The following is a 15,851-nucleotide window of genomic DNA, read 5'->3' on the forward strand; positions in this document are numbered from 1 at the left end:
TCAGGCCCCAGAAGGGGTCCCCTTTCCTGCAACAATAGGGGTCAACTGAAAGAGTTCCTAATGGCCAAAATGGGAACAATTAGAGCAAGAAAATTAAGTAGCATTGGATTACAACCTAAAACATGAAATAAATATCCATGAGGCCACACTGATATGAACGACTGATTAAATAAATAAAAAGGGAAAGGAGACAAATCCACTCTGCAGAATTCCAAATAACTTATACAGATATTCCATCCTCAAGGAGATAGCACGTAACCCCGCACGGCTTAAGTCATTTCCTGCCACAGAGGACAGCATGGAACCAGGAGGAAGGGGTAAGACAGACAACCTAAGACAGGGGATCAACATTAACCTCTAAGTGATGTTACAGTGATGGGAGGACCTTTGATTCAAGATGAGGAAGATGGCATCTCACCTCTGTAGTCTTCCTCCAAAAATATACTAATCTAATCATGAGGAGAACATCAGACAAATCCCAACTGAAGAACATTCTACAAAATATGTGACCAGCAATTCTCAAAACTGCCAAAGTTACCCAAAACAATAAAAGTTTGAGTAACTGCCTTATAAAAGAGCCTGAGAAGACACTGCTACATATCATATAGTGGGTGGGATCATGGAACAGAAAAAGGAAGGGGAAACATGAATAAACTATGGATTTAAACTAATAACAATATATCAGTGTTGGTTTATTCATTGTAACAAACATATCACACTCTTATGTTTTTAAAAAGGGAACACTGGATGTGGGAATACAGGTACTCTTTTACTATCTTCACAGTAATTTTGTAAATCTTAAACTATTCTAAGAGTAAAAGCTTGCTATAAGAAGGGTTAACAGTCTTTTCCCACTTCACACATATGCTCACACACAAAATTAATGAAGAGATTTTTCTTCCGTTTTTATTAAAATTCTGCTGCAAAGGCAGTGGGTGAGTTAATTAGCAACTCTGTTTGCATAAGAGAGTAAGAGATTTGGGTTCCACCTCTTACCGGCCATAAAATTTTGGGAAAGTCAACCTTGCTGAGCCTCAGTTCTCTCATCAGTCAAATGGGCTCATGATACCTATTTCCAGGCATGCTGGAGGAATTAAACATCATAATCTATGAAACACATAACACAGCACTTGACATAGAGTAAGCTCAAGAGATTGCTGCTGTTACAAGCTAGCCAGTGTGGACTGATTGATAAAACAAATGTCCCAGGAGTAAATAGATTTCAACAGGAAAACTCAGAATGTATAAAATCTCTATACTGGGTTCCTTATTGAGGAGGGAATGACAGTTTTACCCTTAACCCATCAAGCATCAACATCAGTTCCTGAAAAATATTCAATAGGTACTTACTGCAGGTTCAAGCAATACAAATCTAATTCATAGAGAGCCAGGTTCAAGCAATACAGTCTAATTCATAGAGAGCCAATCTCTATGGGAGAGATATGGGTTTTTTTTTCTCTAGTCAGCTCAGTGTGTCTCCTGAGCTCAGGCCGTACTAACAGGTCTTTAGTCTCCGGCTCTGTGGATGCAGCCTGAAAAAGGTGCTTCCTCACCCTTCCCTGTGCCTTCTTTTTTCTGCCTCTCCTCTTGCTCCTTCACTCCCTCTTCTCCCCAAACCTCCCTCCCATGCCTATCCGCAGAGACCCATCTCTGCTTCACAGTCAAGTCCAGAGACTAAAATCCTACACCCAGCAATGACTCACATCCACTAGCAAGCCTCCTTATATGCTACGAAACTCAGCAGGGACATTTATAAAGCTCTCATAACAATGTGGGGAAATGCTTAAGCTTCATGTTTTCATATTTAGTGAAGGCAGGTCCCCAAACTTAATATACATTGTGTTCTCTAATATCTTTAAACATGCATGCTGATTAAAAAAAAAAAAAGCTATACTAGACCTAAATGTTAACAATGGTTTTCACTGGATACCTGTTATTTTTACATGTTTTTCTTCATAATTTAAAAAACATTTTTCATGTTTTCTACGTCATGTTATTATTATAGTCCGGAAAAAAACTTATGATAAAGCTGTGGAGCCCACTGTAACAATTGCTTCTATTTGTCTAAAACAGAAAGGTCACTTTTTAGGTTATGCTTGTATATGTGACAGTCAAGTTGATTTTATATGATTCAGTTCAGTTCAGTTGCTCAGTCGTGTCCGACTCTCTGCGACCCCATGAATCACAGCACGCCAGGCCTCCCTGTCCATCACCAACTCCCGGAGTACACTCAAACTCATGTCCACAGAGTCGGTGATGCCATCCAGCCATCTCATTCTCTGTCGTCCCCTTCTCCTCTCACCCTCAACCTTTCCCAGCATCAGAGTCTTTTCCAGTGAGTCAACTCGTCGCATGAGGTGGCCAAAGTATTGCAGTTTCAGCTGTAGCATCAGTCCTTCCAATGAACACCCAGGATTGATCTCCTTTAGAATGGACTGGTTGGATCTCCTTGCAGTACAAGGGACTCTCAAGAGTCTTCTCCAACACCACAGTTCAAAAGCATCAATTCTTCGGTGATCAGCTTTCTTCAAACTGTTTTAAAAAAAGAAAGGAAGAAAAAGAAGCAACTCACAGGGGAATTTCATTGTAAAAGGCCTCCTTCTACTCCTTGGCCCCAGCAAGGCAGGCTGCAGGACAGGAGAAGAGAATTGCTTAGGAAGAGAAACCATATACACTTCATTTCCTAGAAATATTTTACACACATATTTGTGAGGCATGGAAACTGTACACACATGATTATAAAATTCCCCATCCATAAACCTACTTCTCATTTATGTAACACATTCTGTGATGTCCCCAGAAGTGACTCCTAGAGGCTTGGCCCCAGGAACAAAAGTGAAAGCACTGCCTGGAGGTAAGACTCACCATGCTGGTTTAACACATCCATCTGAAATAGACACCACACACTGCGGGCTTCTGGCCTTTTCCATGTTTGCTGATCTTGTGGGACCAAAACTCCCCGAATCTAGGCGGCCTGCTAGTCCCTACAGTTTTTCCGATTATCTTTAACTTCAGCCATCTGACTTACAGCAGCAGACCTGGATCTAGACACAGGCTACCCACTGGGCACCCCCAAATCTGTATTCTTGGTAGAAAATGACTGATTATTTAACTCACCTCTGAAAGGGAACCCTCATAAACCTTTGATATCTAAGTCAAAGTTTCATCCTAAAATATAGCTGACCCTTGAACAAGGCAGGTTTGAACGGCAGTTTGAACTGTGCTTACAGGTAGGTTTTTTCCCATATATATAGTACCTGTGTTCTCACTATATAGATCTTTAATTAAGTATGGGAGAAAGCCTGCGTTCAATTAGAGATCACACTATGCGGGATCCAAAGAACTAGGGCTTGAATATGGAAAAAAAATGAAGTCAGGAGGAGAAGGGGACAGCATGAGATAGCTGGATAGCATCATCGACTCAATGGACATGAGCTTGAGCAAACTCCGAGACAGTGAAGGACAGGGAAGCCTGGCGTGCTGCAGGCAGTCGATGGGGTCGCAAAGAGTCGACTGAACAACGAGGGCTTGAATTTGGATTCTATCTAAATTATTTAAGCTTCCAGCTCTTAGGTGAATCGTGTACCAATTCTTTTGTTTTCAAGACAGAGATAGAGCATGAGGGATTTCCATTCCATGGGAGGTCAGCGTCCCTAACCCGCGCGTGGTTCAAGGGTCAAATGACCTATCTTACCTGGCTCTTCCAGTTAAACGTCTTGAATTTAGTTTCCAATAATGCTGCATATTGAGTTATCCTCAGGCCCAGCGCAAAACTTCCCGGCCAGGCTACTGAGATGGTGAGCGGCCCATAGGACGAGCGTGCGGGACTAAGGAGAGTTGTGATGAGTCTCACCTGCGGGAGGGCAGCCGTGGGCACTTGCACGTGGCGCGGGCGGAGCCACTCGCACCCCCACCCCCACCCCACTCCTTGGCAACCTGGGGCGTGCGCCGCTCGCTCCCCGCCCACCTCCCCTTCAGGCCCGGCCCAGCGCGCTAGGCTAGGTTGCCTAGGAGACTGAGGGGCACGTCCCGCCCACCTAGTTTCTCCTGCACCTGCCCACCCGTGAGCAAGTGTGGTTCCTCTAGGGAAAGATAGGAGGCTTTCTACTTGAAATATCTTGAGGGTTGCATGGCTGTAAAACGTATTTCACCAGAGAAGACTGAAACCAGAGCGAGCTCATCAGCCAGTGTGGGAAACCAGTGCTCAACAGCAGCTACGGTGCTGATGCTGAGCTAAATCAGTGCTAAACACTAGCTAAGGACCACAGCAGCTCAGATGCAATCCTGTACCTCCACCTTGAAAGTACCTACCAAGCCCTCCAGTTCCAGTTCCTCGCCACCCTGCGCATGATCACGCCCTGCTGAGTGTCTGGCGTGGGCCTCTCAGGCCTACATGGCCCACCTGCACTACAGATAGATTCCTGGCGAGACAGCCCCATGTGGCTGATATTCGCTCCTGCTTCCAAAAAGCAGCAGGCTTCATTGGATCTGGGAAAAGGGAGGCAAGGGTCCAGTCCACTGTGAGGCAGGGATCTGGCATTAGCCAGCCCTCTGCATTGCTCACTTCTTGGAGACCAGCAGCTCCACCTGAAGGAGGCCTTCAATCACACTAAGCAGAGGAGAACTGCGATCTCCCCCAGAGTTGGCTTCCTGGGCCAGCCCTGCAGTGTGAACCTGGGACCCTATATCCCACGACCTTCTCCCAGCTCCCTGCTGCCTGGAGGACACAGCCAGCTCTTCATGTAAAGCCCATGTGCAGACACTGAGCCCTGATGCACAGGGTTCCTACTGCACATTCCCTACCCCACCCAGTGGGCACCAGTGCCCACCCCCTGGACAGTCCCAGAGCTCAGCAGGAGCCCCATGGCCACAGCCCCATCCTGCTAAAACTGGGATGGGGAACCAGCCCAGCCCAAGAATAGCTGTGGTTGATTTTTAAACTGATGGACATTTCATCCCTGTGCAGTACTGAACACCTCACTGTACAGGCTGCCCCAGTGGGAGAGAGTGGCCACCAGGCTTGCAAACATCAAACTGACCTAGAGGTCTCAGAGGGAAGAAAGGTCAAGTCGTTTCAAGAGTACAGCCTGTGCTGACCAACCACTGTTCTTCCAGAGCCCCTGCCAGCTCTTAGGATTGCCCATTCCTTGAAGCTCAAAATTTGCCTTTCCATTTCAAGTACAAGGCAATGAATACTGGTATTCACGTGGGAGAAAGCAGTTGCTAGACCAGGAGAAAAGACAGTTACAAAGCCAACTGATTTTGCAGGAAGCATAATTCCCACCTTATTTTGTTAACTTTGGTTGTTTCGGTCTCTGTCGCTTCAGGGTGTAAGCTGATCACCATCTAGTCAGGAAAGCAACCAGCAGGGTTTGTAGAGACATGATACACAAGCTGAATGGAGCCCTTTGGGCCCAGGAGAGGCAGTTTGTCTCAAAGGGGAGGGCTCTGGGGTGAAAGGAGGAAGCAAGTAGTCTCTTCCCGGAAGAACTAGGCCACGTGAGACTGAGTGGGAAAGTGCTAAGTGGAAGACAAATCTTGTGAAATATTCCACGCTCAGGCCAGCAAAGGCCTGGATTTTTATGTGCAGATTTGGAGGTCTTGGCCAAGGGAATAAACAAAGGATACAGAAGCTAGGAATAAGGCTGATGTGCATTCTCTGCATCTGTTCATATTAGAAACTAGATGTGAACTATGCAGAAAGCTCACATGAAAATAGAACTGGCAGTTATCCCACTGAAGAGCTGAGAAGTTTTGATTCCACCTCCTCCTCTGTTTCATCTATGCTCTGAAATCATTTTCTATGGTTTGTTTTCCCAGCAATTTGGAATATATTATCCAAAAAGCAACCATCATCTTCCTTCTCTTGCTTGAAGACTCTAAACGGAACCCCTAACTTGGGCTCTTCAAAGCACAAAGTTAGATCTAAATCATGGAGCTCTGAAGTATCTGGAACACTTAGGATTTATATGGAACGGATATTGTAAATTATAAAATTTCAAAAGAGAAAGTAGTCAGGAGGTAAACATAAAAAGATTCCCTTCCAGCAATGCATCCTGGCATGTGGGCTGCCCTGGTGACTGAGGGAAGCAATGGTATAGAATCAGAGCAAGATTGGAAAATAGATTTTACCATTAGGCAGGGCCTCATTCCCCATTCACTACACCAGACACTAAGCTGTTCCCAGATAGAAGCAGTACTGTGGTGGGCAAGTTTTTAATTCCCTGCAAACATCCAGGCTCTCCCATCAGAGATCAGGACACTCCAGGCGCTGTGTGAAGGCTGGTACTGTTCCTCATCCCTGGGCACTGCAGTGTTCAGTCTCCGAACCCAGCTGTCCCAGGGCTAGGCTACTTGCTAAAGGCTAATTGCTTCTTCCTTTACTCCAGAACCCTTCCCTTGAAGGCAGTCCAGGTATACATCTTCTTGAACAGGACTTTGGAAACTCAAAAGCTGCTTAACTCTTCCATGAAGCAAGGGGAGCCTGACTTTCACTGCCTGAACCTCGGGCCTCCCTTTTCAGGATGGGAAAGGAAACCTGCCTCTCTTGTTCTTTCCTGATGAGCTTACTGCCAAGGGAACAAGAGCTTGTTCTCAAAAGGTTGTCCTGCCAAAATGTTAACAGTATGATTAGTTCCAGTTGGAGTTCCAGTTGATTCAGATTTTCTCCTTTATACTTTTCTGTACTTTTGAACTTCCTATAGTGATTCTGTTGTTTTCTTCCTGTATGTCAGGAAAAAAATACAAATATATTAAAATTCCTGTTTTAAGGATTGTTGTTGTTGTTCGTTTGCTAAGTCGTATCCAACTCTTTGTGACCCCACAGACTGCAACACTCCAGACTCCCCTGTCCTTCACTATCTCCTGGATTTTGCTCAAACTCATGTCCACTGAGTTGGTGAGGCCATCCAACTATTTCATCCCCTGCCTCCCTCTTCTCCTTTTGCCTTCATTCTTTCCCAGCATCAGGGCCTTTCCCACTGAGTTGGCTCTTCGCATCAGGTGGCCAGTGTATTGGAATTTCACTTTCAGCATCAGTCCTTCCAGTGAATATTCAGGGTTGATTTGCTTTAAGATTGATTGGTTGGATCTCCTTGCAGTCTAAGGGACTCTCAGGAGTCTTCTTCAGCACCACAATTCAAAGGCTTTAAGGACTACCTCTCACAAAACCCTTCCAGATGTTTTATCCCAGGTGAGAATCTGCTGCTGTGGACCATCAAGTATCTTACCTGTGCCTCCATCTTAGCCTTTATCACTCTATATGGTCAGCATTGCCTTGCTGTATCTCAGTGATTAGTTCAGTCACCAGAATATAGTAGGCTTTCTACTGAATACGTTAATAAGTCATTAAATGAATAAGTGAATGACTGACAGATCCTGTATTACCTGCTCAACCCTGGACTTTAAAAGTTTCCTAGTCATAGATGAGTTCATATGTATCAGGACAAAGGTGATCCTTTAAGACCAAGATGGTTTTCCCAAGCCTAAGAACCCAAGAAATATGGCAATCTTGCTTATATAGAAACCTAAAACTTGTTTGAAATATTTCTGTATTCCTGATCCAAACTCCTTGCTAATCCTGGTATTAATTAACCTTTAAAAATTATTGATTATCTTTAATAATTAATTAATCATACCTGGAAGTATGATAGCCTTGGGCTCTAATGGATTACAGCTAGGAAAGTTCTAATTTTCCTTACCTACTACTTAAAAAGGACAGTCACCTTCACAGCCAGGTTCCATTGACATAATATCTTTTATGGTTGTTTCTTATTAATAGAAAACTGATGGTTCTATTACCGAACAACAAGGGTTGCAGGGAAGGGCTAGTGACCACTCTAAATACTCAGCCCATTTCTCTATTGTGATTTTAGGGGTTTAAGAATGCCCTCTCGAACCCCAGCCATTCTCCATTTCTTCACTAACTCCTTTTGTTTCCATGATACGGGAACAAAGCCTTCATTGCAAGATAAAGGATACCCTATAAACTTGCCTCCAAGAAAGAGACATGGCTAACAATGCTGTCAAGATTTCTGCAGCATCCCACAGACACCGAAAGGAGAGAGAGGCCCTGCAGAGACCAAGCAGGGAAGTTTGGAGAACAAGTCTATCCTTAATCAGTCCCAGTTTTGCCCAGAGCTTACCTAGCTTTCAGACTAGATATAGGCTATTTAATGGTAGAATCCTTGGGTTGGGATTTCTCTAAAGCCTATATAACGTGGCTTCTGGTTCACCCTCCCTTTACCCTATACTGTGGAGAACAAGACTGAGCAGGATGATTAGGGACTCATAGCTGGTAACAGCACAAATGCAAAGGAGGACTTGCAAAGGGGAAAGTATGTTTTCTCTGTTTTAAGAAACCTGCTGACATAGGGAATGCTCCCGTTTTTCTACAGAAATGCTGCCTTCAGTGGACAAAATTCAGCCACAATCAAGCTAATTGAATGCACAAATGTAATATTTTTCCAGGGCACCTCCAATTTAATGCTTGATGAAATCGTGTCTTTCGCATATATTTACAAAAGCTTTTCTTCATCCAGAAATGTCTGTTAAAATTGCTTATAGATGCTGAGATAGCAAATCACTCTTCTAATGTAATGAGATAAGTCATCTCTATAAACTTTGCTTGCTCAAATGTACTCGCATAAAAGAAATCAGGCTACAGGCTTTTTTCAATAAATAGAATGAACAACTAGAACTTGATGGCTATAGCATGTTCTGCCTCATTGCTAAGAGATGTTTAAAATTGCTCCCTCTCTCTCTCTCTCAGGCAGCGCAGTTTTCATTTTGGTAGTTGATGGAAAAAGGAGGTCAGATAAACTGATGTGGATAAGAAGCCAAAGCCATTTGTCAAAATGTGGGGAGAGGCCTGGAGATTGGAGTAATTTTAAAAACTAAAAATTGATTTAAAATATTTGTCCTCAAATCATTTTTCTTGCTAAATGTAGCCACTTTGTGAGCCTGGTTTCCTCTGCTCCAGCTATCTTTACTAATAATTTATGCCAAGGGAATTTCACCTACTGGGAAGAATCGTATGTACAATCATTGGTGCATATCCCAGTAAGACAGGTCTGAAGATCAGAGTACATGGTAAAGATGAGGCCTTGAGAGCTTTAGCCATCTGTTTAAGATTTGTCTTCCAACTCTAATCTGGAAGCCAACAATGTGACACAAAGGTTTAGGAGGCCATCTCACACCCCCTCAGGGTCACCATATAGGGCTGTTATGTATGGCCGCTCAGGTTGTACACTGTGTAACTCCAAGGGGACATACCATTCACGCAGGCTGCAGTGTGAAGGGTGTCATCTGGAGCTGTGCAATGTGATAGTCCTGTCCAGCTCCACCATGCAGGTCAGGAGAGAAAAAAAAATTCATATCTTCTCATTCATAGTTTGCTGCTGCTGCTGCTGCTAAGTCACTTCAGTCGTGTCCGACTCTGTGTGACCCCATAGACAGAAGCCCACCAGGCTCCCCCGTCCCTGGGATTCTCCCGGCAAGAACACTGGAGTGGGTTGCCATTTCCTTCTCCGTTTAATAACTTATTAAATCATAGTTTAATAAGTTTAATAAATTCCCATGGCTACACTGCATGAATTTATCTTTAACGTCTCCAAGAATACAATCAGAGTTCTTATTAACAGCTGCCAAAGTATGAAAGCCTGCCTGGTGCCCTTTTCCTTCTCTTTACAAAGTGAAATTGGGAGGAAAGTCAAATCCCCAGATGGTTCTTTACTTCAAGAAATGGTTTGGGCAGCGGACTATGGAGGACAGGCTGGAATCCAGAATATGAGACCAAATTCCATGTGCCGTTTCTGTGGTTTTGGAAAACCCTAGGCAGCCACTGCTCCAATCAGGGGAGACAGCAGGCAGTGTCTGGAATGGTTCTCTGGGGGCCTTTCTTTTGCCAGTCTGTCTTTTGGATTTCCTTTCACACCTGCTGGGGGTCTAGACCAGCCAGACCAGGGACTGGGAGCGCCTGCCCAGCCCTGCCTTCTCCCTCCACTTTTCTGTCTGCTGGTGAAACGCACTGTGTGATGGGAAGAAACAAAGTCTAAACACTGCTCAGCCCCATCCATTCTGAGGTCAACACCAGACTGTGGGGGGAAGCAGAAAGTCTCCACTTCTTAGGCAGTTCTTTGAACTCTGCCCTCAGCACACAAAAAAGTCTATTCTGGGATGAGAGGAATCAAATCTAATATGCATAGGAGGAGACATTTGAGAAAACCCCATATTTTTAGCCTAACTTGCATTTTTTAAATTTATTTTTTATTGAGGGATAATTGCTTTACAGAATTTTGTCATTTTCTGACAAACCTCAACATGAACCAGCCATAGGTATACATATATCCCCTCCCTCTTGAACCTCCCTCCCATCTCCTGCCCAATCCCACCCCTCTAGGTTGCTACAGATCCCCTGCTTGAGTTTCCTGAGCCATATAGCAAATTCCCATTGGCTATCTATTTTACATATGGTAATGTAAGTTTCCCTGTTACTTTTTCCATACATCTCATCCTCTCCTCCGCTCTCCCCATGTCCATAAGTCTATTCTCTGTCTGTTTCCCCATTGTTGCCCTGTAAATAAATTCTTCAGGACCATTTTTCTAGATTCTGTATATATATGCTAGAATACGATATTTATCTTTCTTTCTGACTCACTGCACTCTGTATAACAGGTTCTAGGTTCATCTACCTCATCAGAACTGACTCAAATCCATTCCTTTTTATGGCTGAGGTCCATCTAGTCAAGGCTATGGTTTTTCCCGTGGTTATGTATGGATGTGAGAGTTGGACTGTGAAGAAAGCTGATTGCCGAAGAATTGATGCTTTTGAACTGTGGTGTTGGAGAAGACTCTTGAGAGTCCCTTGGACTGCAAGGAGATCCAACCAGTCCATTCTAAAGGAGATCAGTCCTGGGTGTTCATTGGAAGGACTGATGCTAAAGCTGAAACTCTAATACTTTGGCCACCTCATGCAACGAGTTGACTCACTGGAAAAGACTCTGATGATGGGAGGGATTGGGGGCGGGAGGAGAAGGGGACGACAGAGAATGAGATGGCTGGATGGTATCACCGACTCTGTGGACATGAGTTTGAATGAACTCCGGGAGTTGGTGATGGACAGGGAGGCCTGGCGTTCTGTGATTCATGGGGTCGCGGAGAGTTGGACATGACTGAGGGACTGAACTGAATTGAACTGAACTGAATATTCCATCGTGTATATATGTACAACAACTTCTTTATCCATTCATCTGTTGATGGACATCTAGGTTGCTTCCATGTTCTAGCTATTGTAAATAGTGCTGCAATAAACATTGGGGTACATGTGTCTATTTCAATTTTGGTTTCCTCAGGGTATATGCCTAGGAGTGCGATTGCTGGGTCATAAGGTAGTTTTAGTCCTAGTTTTTTAAGGAATCTCCATACCGTCTTCCATAGTGGCTGTATCAATTTACATTTCCAACAGTGAAAGAGCATTCCCTTTTCTCCACACCCACTCCAGCATTTATTGTTTGTAGACTTTTTGATGGCCATTCTGCCTGGTGTGAGGTGATATCTCATTGTAGTTTTGATTTGCATTTCTCTACTAATGAGCGATGTTGAGCATCTTTTCATGTGTTTGTTAACCATCTGTATGTCTTCTTTGGAGAAATGTCTGTTTAGGTCTTTTTCCCACTTTTTGATTGGGTTGTTTTTCTGGTATTGAGTTGTATGAGCTGCTTGTATATTTTGGAAATTGATCCTTTGTCAGTTGTTTCATTTGTTACTATTTTCTCCCATTCTGAGGGTTGTCTTTTCACCTTGCTTATAGTTTTCTTTGCTGTGAAAAAGCTTTGAAGTTTAATCAGCTCCCACTTGTTTACTTTTGTTTTTATTTCCATTATTCTAGGAGGTGGGAACTCAAAAGCCTCTTGATGAAAGTGAAAGAGGAGAGTGAAAAGGTTGGCTTGAAGCTCAACATTCAGAAAACAAAGATCATGGCATCTGGTCCCATCACTTCATGGGAAATAGATGAAAAAACAGTGGAAATAGTGTCAGACTTTATTTTTTTGGGCTCCAAAATCACTGCAGATGCTGATTGCAGCCATGAAATTAAAAGACGCTTACTCCTTGGAAGGAAAGTTATGACCAACCTTGATAATATATTAAAAAGCAGAGACATTACTTTGCCAACAAAGGTCCGTCTAGTCAAGGCTATGGTCTTTCCCGTGGTCATGTATGGATGTGAGAGTTGGACTGTGAAGAAAGCTGATCGCCGAAGAGTTGATGCTTTTGAACTGTGGTGTTGGAGAAGACTCTTGAGAGTCCCTTGTACCGCAAGGAGATCCAACCAGTCCATTCTAAGGGAGATCGATCCTGGGTGTTCATTGGAAGGACTGATGCTAAAATTGAAACTGCAGTACTTTGGCCACCTCATGCGACGAGTTGACTCACTGGAAAAGACTCTGATGCTGGGAAAGGTTGGGGGCGGGAGGAGAAGGGGACGACCGAGAATGAGATGGCTGGATGGTATCACTGACTCTGTGGACATGAGTTTGAGTGAACTCAGGGAGTTGGTGATGGATAGGGAGGCCTGGCGTGCTGTGATTCATGGGGTTGCGGAGAGTCGGGCACGACTGAGCAACTGAACTGAACTGAACTGAACTGAGGAGGTGGGTCATAGAGGATCTTGCTTTATTTTATTGAGTGTTCTACCTATGTTTTCCTCTAAGAGTTTTATAGTTTCTGGTCTTACATTTAGGTCTTTAATCCATTTTGCATTTATCTTTGTGCATGGTGTTAGGAAGTATTCTAATTTCATTGTTTTACATGTAGCTGTCCAGTTTTCCCAGCACCATTTATTGAAAAGGCTGTCTTTGCTCCATAGTATATTCTTTCCTCCTTTGTCAAAAATAAGGTACCCATGGGTGCACAGATTTATTTCTGGGCTTTCTTTTTCTTTGGTCTATATTTCTGTTTTTATGCCAGTACCATACTGTCCTGATAACTGTAGCTTTGTAGAATAATCTGAAGTCAGGAAGGTTGATTCCTCCAACTCCATTCTTCTTTCTCAAGACTGCTTTGGGTATTCTGGGTCTTTTGTGTTTCCATATGAATTGTGAAATGTTTTGTTCTAGCTCTGTGAAAAATGCCACTGGTAATTTGATAGGGATTGCATTGAATCTATTTCTACCATTTTATCTTCCAGCTCACTAATTTGTTCTGCTTCAGATATTCTGCTGTTGATTCCTTCTAGAGTATTTTTAATTTCAATGATTATGTTGCTTGTCTCTATATGTTTATTCTTTAATTCTTCTCGATCTTTGTTAATTGATTCTTGCATTTTCTCCATTTTGTCTTCAAGGTTTTTGATCGTCTTTACTATCATTATTCTGAATTATTTTTCAGGTAGTTTGCCTACTTCCTCTTCATTTATTTGGACTTCTGTGTTTCTAGTTTGTTGCTTCATTTGTGTAGCATTTCTCTGCCTTTTCATTATTCTTTTTTTAACTTATTGTATTTGAGGTCTCCGTTTCCCACGTTTCAAGGTTGAATTCTTTCTTTCTTTTGGTTTCTGCCCTCCTCAGGTTGGAGAAGGAAATGGCAACCTACTCCAATATTCTTGCCTGGAGAATCCCATGGACAGAGGAGCCTGGCATGGGGTCGCAAAGAGTTGGACATGACTGAGCGACTTAACTAAGGTTGGTCCAGTGGTTTGTTTAAGCTTCTGTATAGGCTGAGTTTTTGTTTGTTTGTTTTTCCTCTGATGTGCAAGGTTGAATGAGATGATAATCCTATCTGCTGATGACTGGGTTTGTATTTTTGTTTTGTTTGTTGTTTAGATGAGGTGTCCTGCACAGGCTGCTACTGGTGGTTGGGTGATGCTGGGTCTTGTATTGAAGTGGTTTCATTTGTGTGAGTTCTCACTATTTGATATCCCTAGGGTTAGTTCTCTGGTAGTCTAGGGTCTTGGAGACAGTGCTCCCACTCCAAAGGCTCAGAGGTTTATCTCTGGTCAGGAATGAAGATTCCACAAGTGGTTTGTTATGGAATTAAGTGAGATTAAAACAAACATCCAAAAACAAGAAACCAAATATGAACCCCAGAATAATGGCAGTTCCAAAATCAGGCAAATAATAATTAAAATAATGGAATATACACATATACACCCATAAGCAAAGTCAAAACAGTCCAACAAAAATAGAGTACAGTAGATTGACCTGGCAAACAAAGGAAACCAACATTATATTTACCAGTTAAGAATGAAACTAATTAAAGTACAAACTGAAAAACAAAACTAAAGCAAGGTGCCAAGTGGGGAATAAAGCAATGAAAGCAAAACTAACAAATATGTTGAGAGGAAAGGAAAGAAAGAATAGATATGCAAGGTTAAATAGAGGTAGATGAAGAAGATTTTCATACATTAAAGATTAACTGCAAGGGAAAAAGAATAGTAGGAAAGGCAAACAAAGGAATAAATGTAGAAAAAATATAATAGGTTTAAACATTAAAATTATAAAAAAGAGAAAAGAAAAAAATGGAAGAAGAGAAGAAAAAAAGGAAAAGGAAAACTCCACAGAACTGCAAAAGCCCAACATAGAGGCAGAGGTTTATAACAAAAATAAAAAAACGTGACTGAGGGAGAAAAAAAAAAGCTCAAAAGCTTAATTGGATTTCATAGTGCCAATAAAATCAACAACTACAATGGTGGAGGGGAGGAAAAAAGATACAAAAGATCCTACAGAACAAGCCAAAACATAAGAATAATAAATGTTTTTACTGAGTCACTGCTGTCAAAGAGTCCTTTCCCACACTGGGAGTCGCAGTCCACCTCACCTCCCTAGATGCCCTCCAACACTGTGCTGATCTCTGGACCTGCTGTGGGGGCAGCTCAGGTTCTAACCTGGTCCTATTCCTGTGTGTTCTTGCCTCCAATGTCCACAGCTATCAGAACTAGTGCGTTTTCTTTTGTGGAAGCTCTCAGTGGTTTTTTATATAGTCCAAAGACATAGACTCTGTCTAGTTGACCATGTGAATTTAATCTGCAGCTTGTACAGCTGGTGGGAAGGTTTTTGGTCTTCTTGCTTAGCCATACTGCCCCTGGGTTTCAATTGTAGTTTTATTTCCACCTCTCCACGTGGGTCGTCCACTGGGGTTTGCTAGCTGCCTTAGAGGACTTGGGTTTGCCCCTGTGAAGGCCAGGTATGGAGGTGGTGCAGCTGCTTGGGTCACAGGGGTTCTGGCAGCATCAGGTACTCAGGGTAGTTGGCAGCTAGGGCAGCAGGAAATACAATGCTCTAGAAGGGTATGGCAACCAGTATTGGCCAATACGCTCCAGTATTCTTACCTGGAGAACCTCCCCCCATCCCTGACAGAGAAGCCTGGCAGGCCACAATCTACAGGGTTGCAAAGAGTCGGCCACGACCGAAGAGACCCTGCGCACACAGACGCAAGACTTTTTTTGCCTGTGGCAGCTCTGCCCCAGCAAGAGTTGATAGTGAAGGTGGTGCAGCTGCTTGACTTACGGGGACCCTGGCAGTGCCATGTGTGCAGGGACATGGACTGCCTTCGCCACAGGAGTTATGGCCCTATCAGAGTCTTTGTTCTAGCCTCTTTTAGCTGGCCATCAGGCCTCTTTGGCCAGTCTTTCTCTGTAGCTCCGCCTGTTCAGGCACTTAAAGGGTTCCCTTGCCTGGGGTCCTTCTCTGTTGTTTGGCGCATCAGGCACATAGAGGGGCCCCCTGGCTGGGGTCCTACTTTGTGGATTGGAGCGGCAGGCACTTAAAGGGGCACCCTGGGTGGGGTCCTACTCCGTAGTTTAGTGCCTCAGGCCCTTGATGGGCCAGCCTCCCTATTGTTCAGCTGCCATGCTG

This window comes from Moschus berezovskii, chromosome 9 (genome assembly GCF_049115385.1).
Source record: "Moschus berezovskii isolate FMDL1 chromosome 9, NW_MosBer_1.0, whole genome shotgun sequence".
Classification (NCBI taxonomy): domain Eukaryota; kingdom Metazoa; phylum Chordata; class Mammalia; order Artiodactyla; family Moschidae; genus Moschus; species Moschus berezovskii.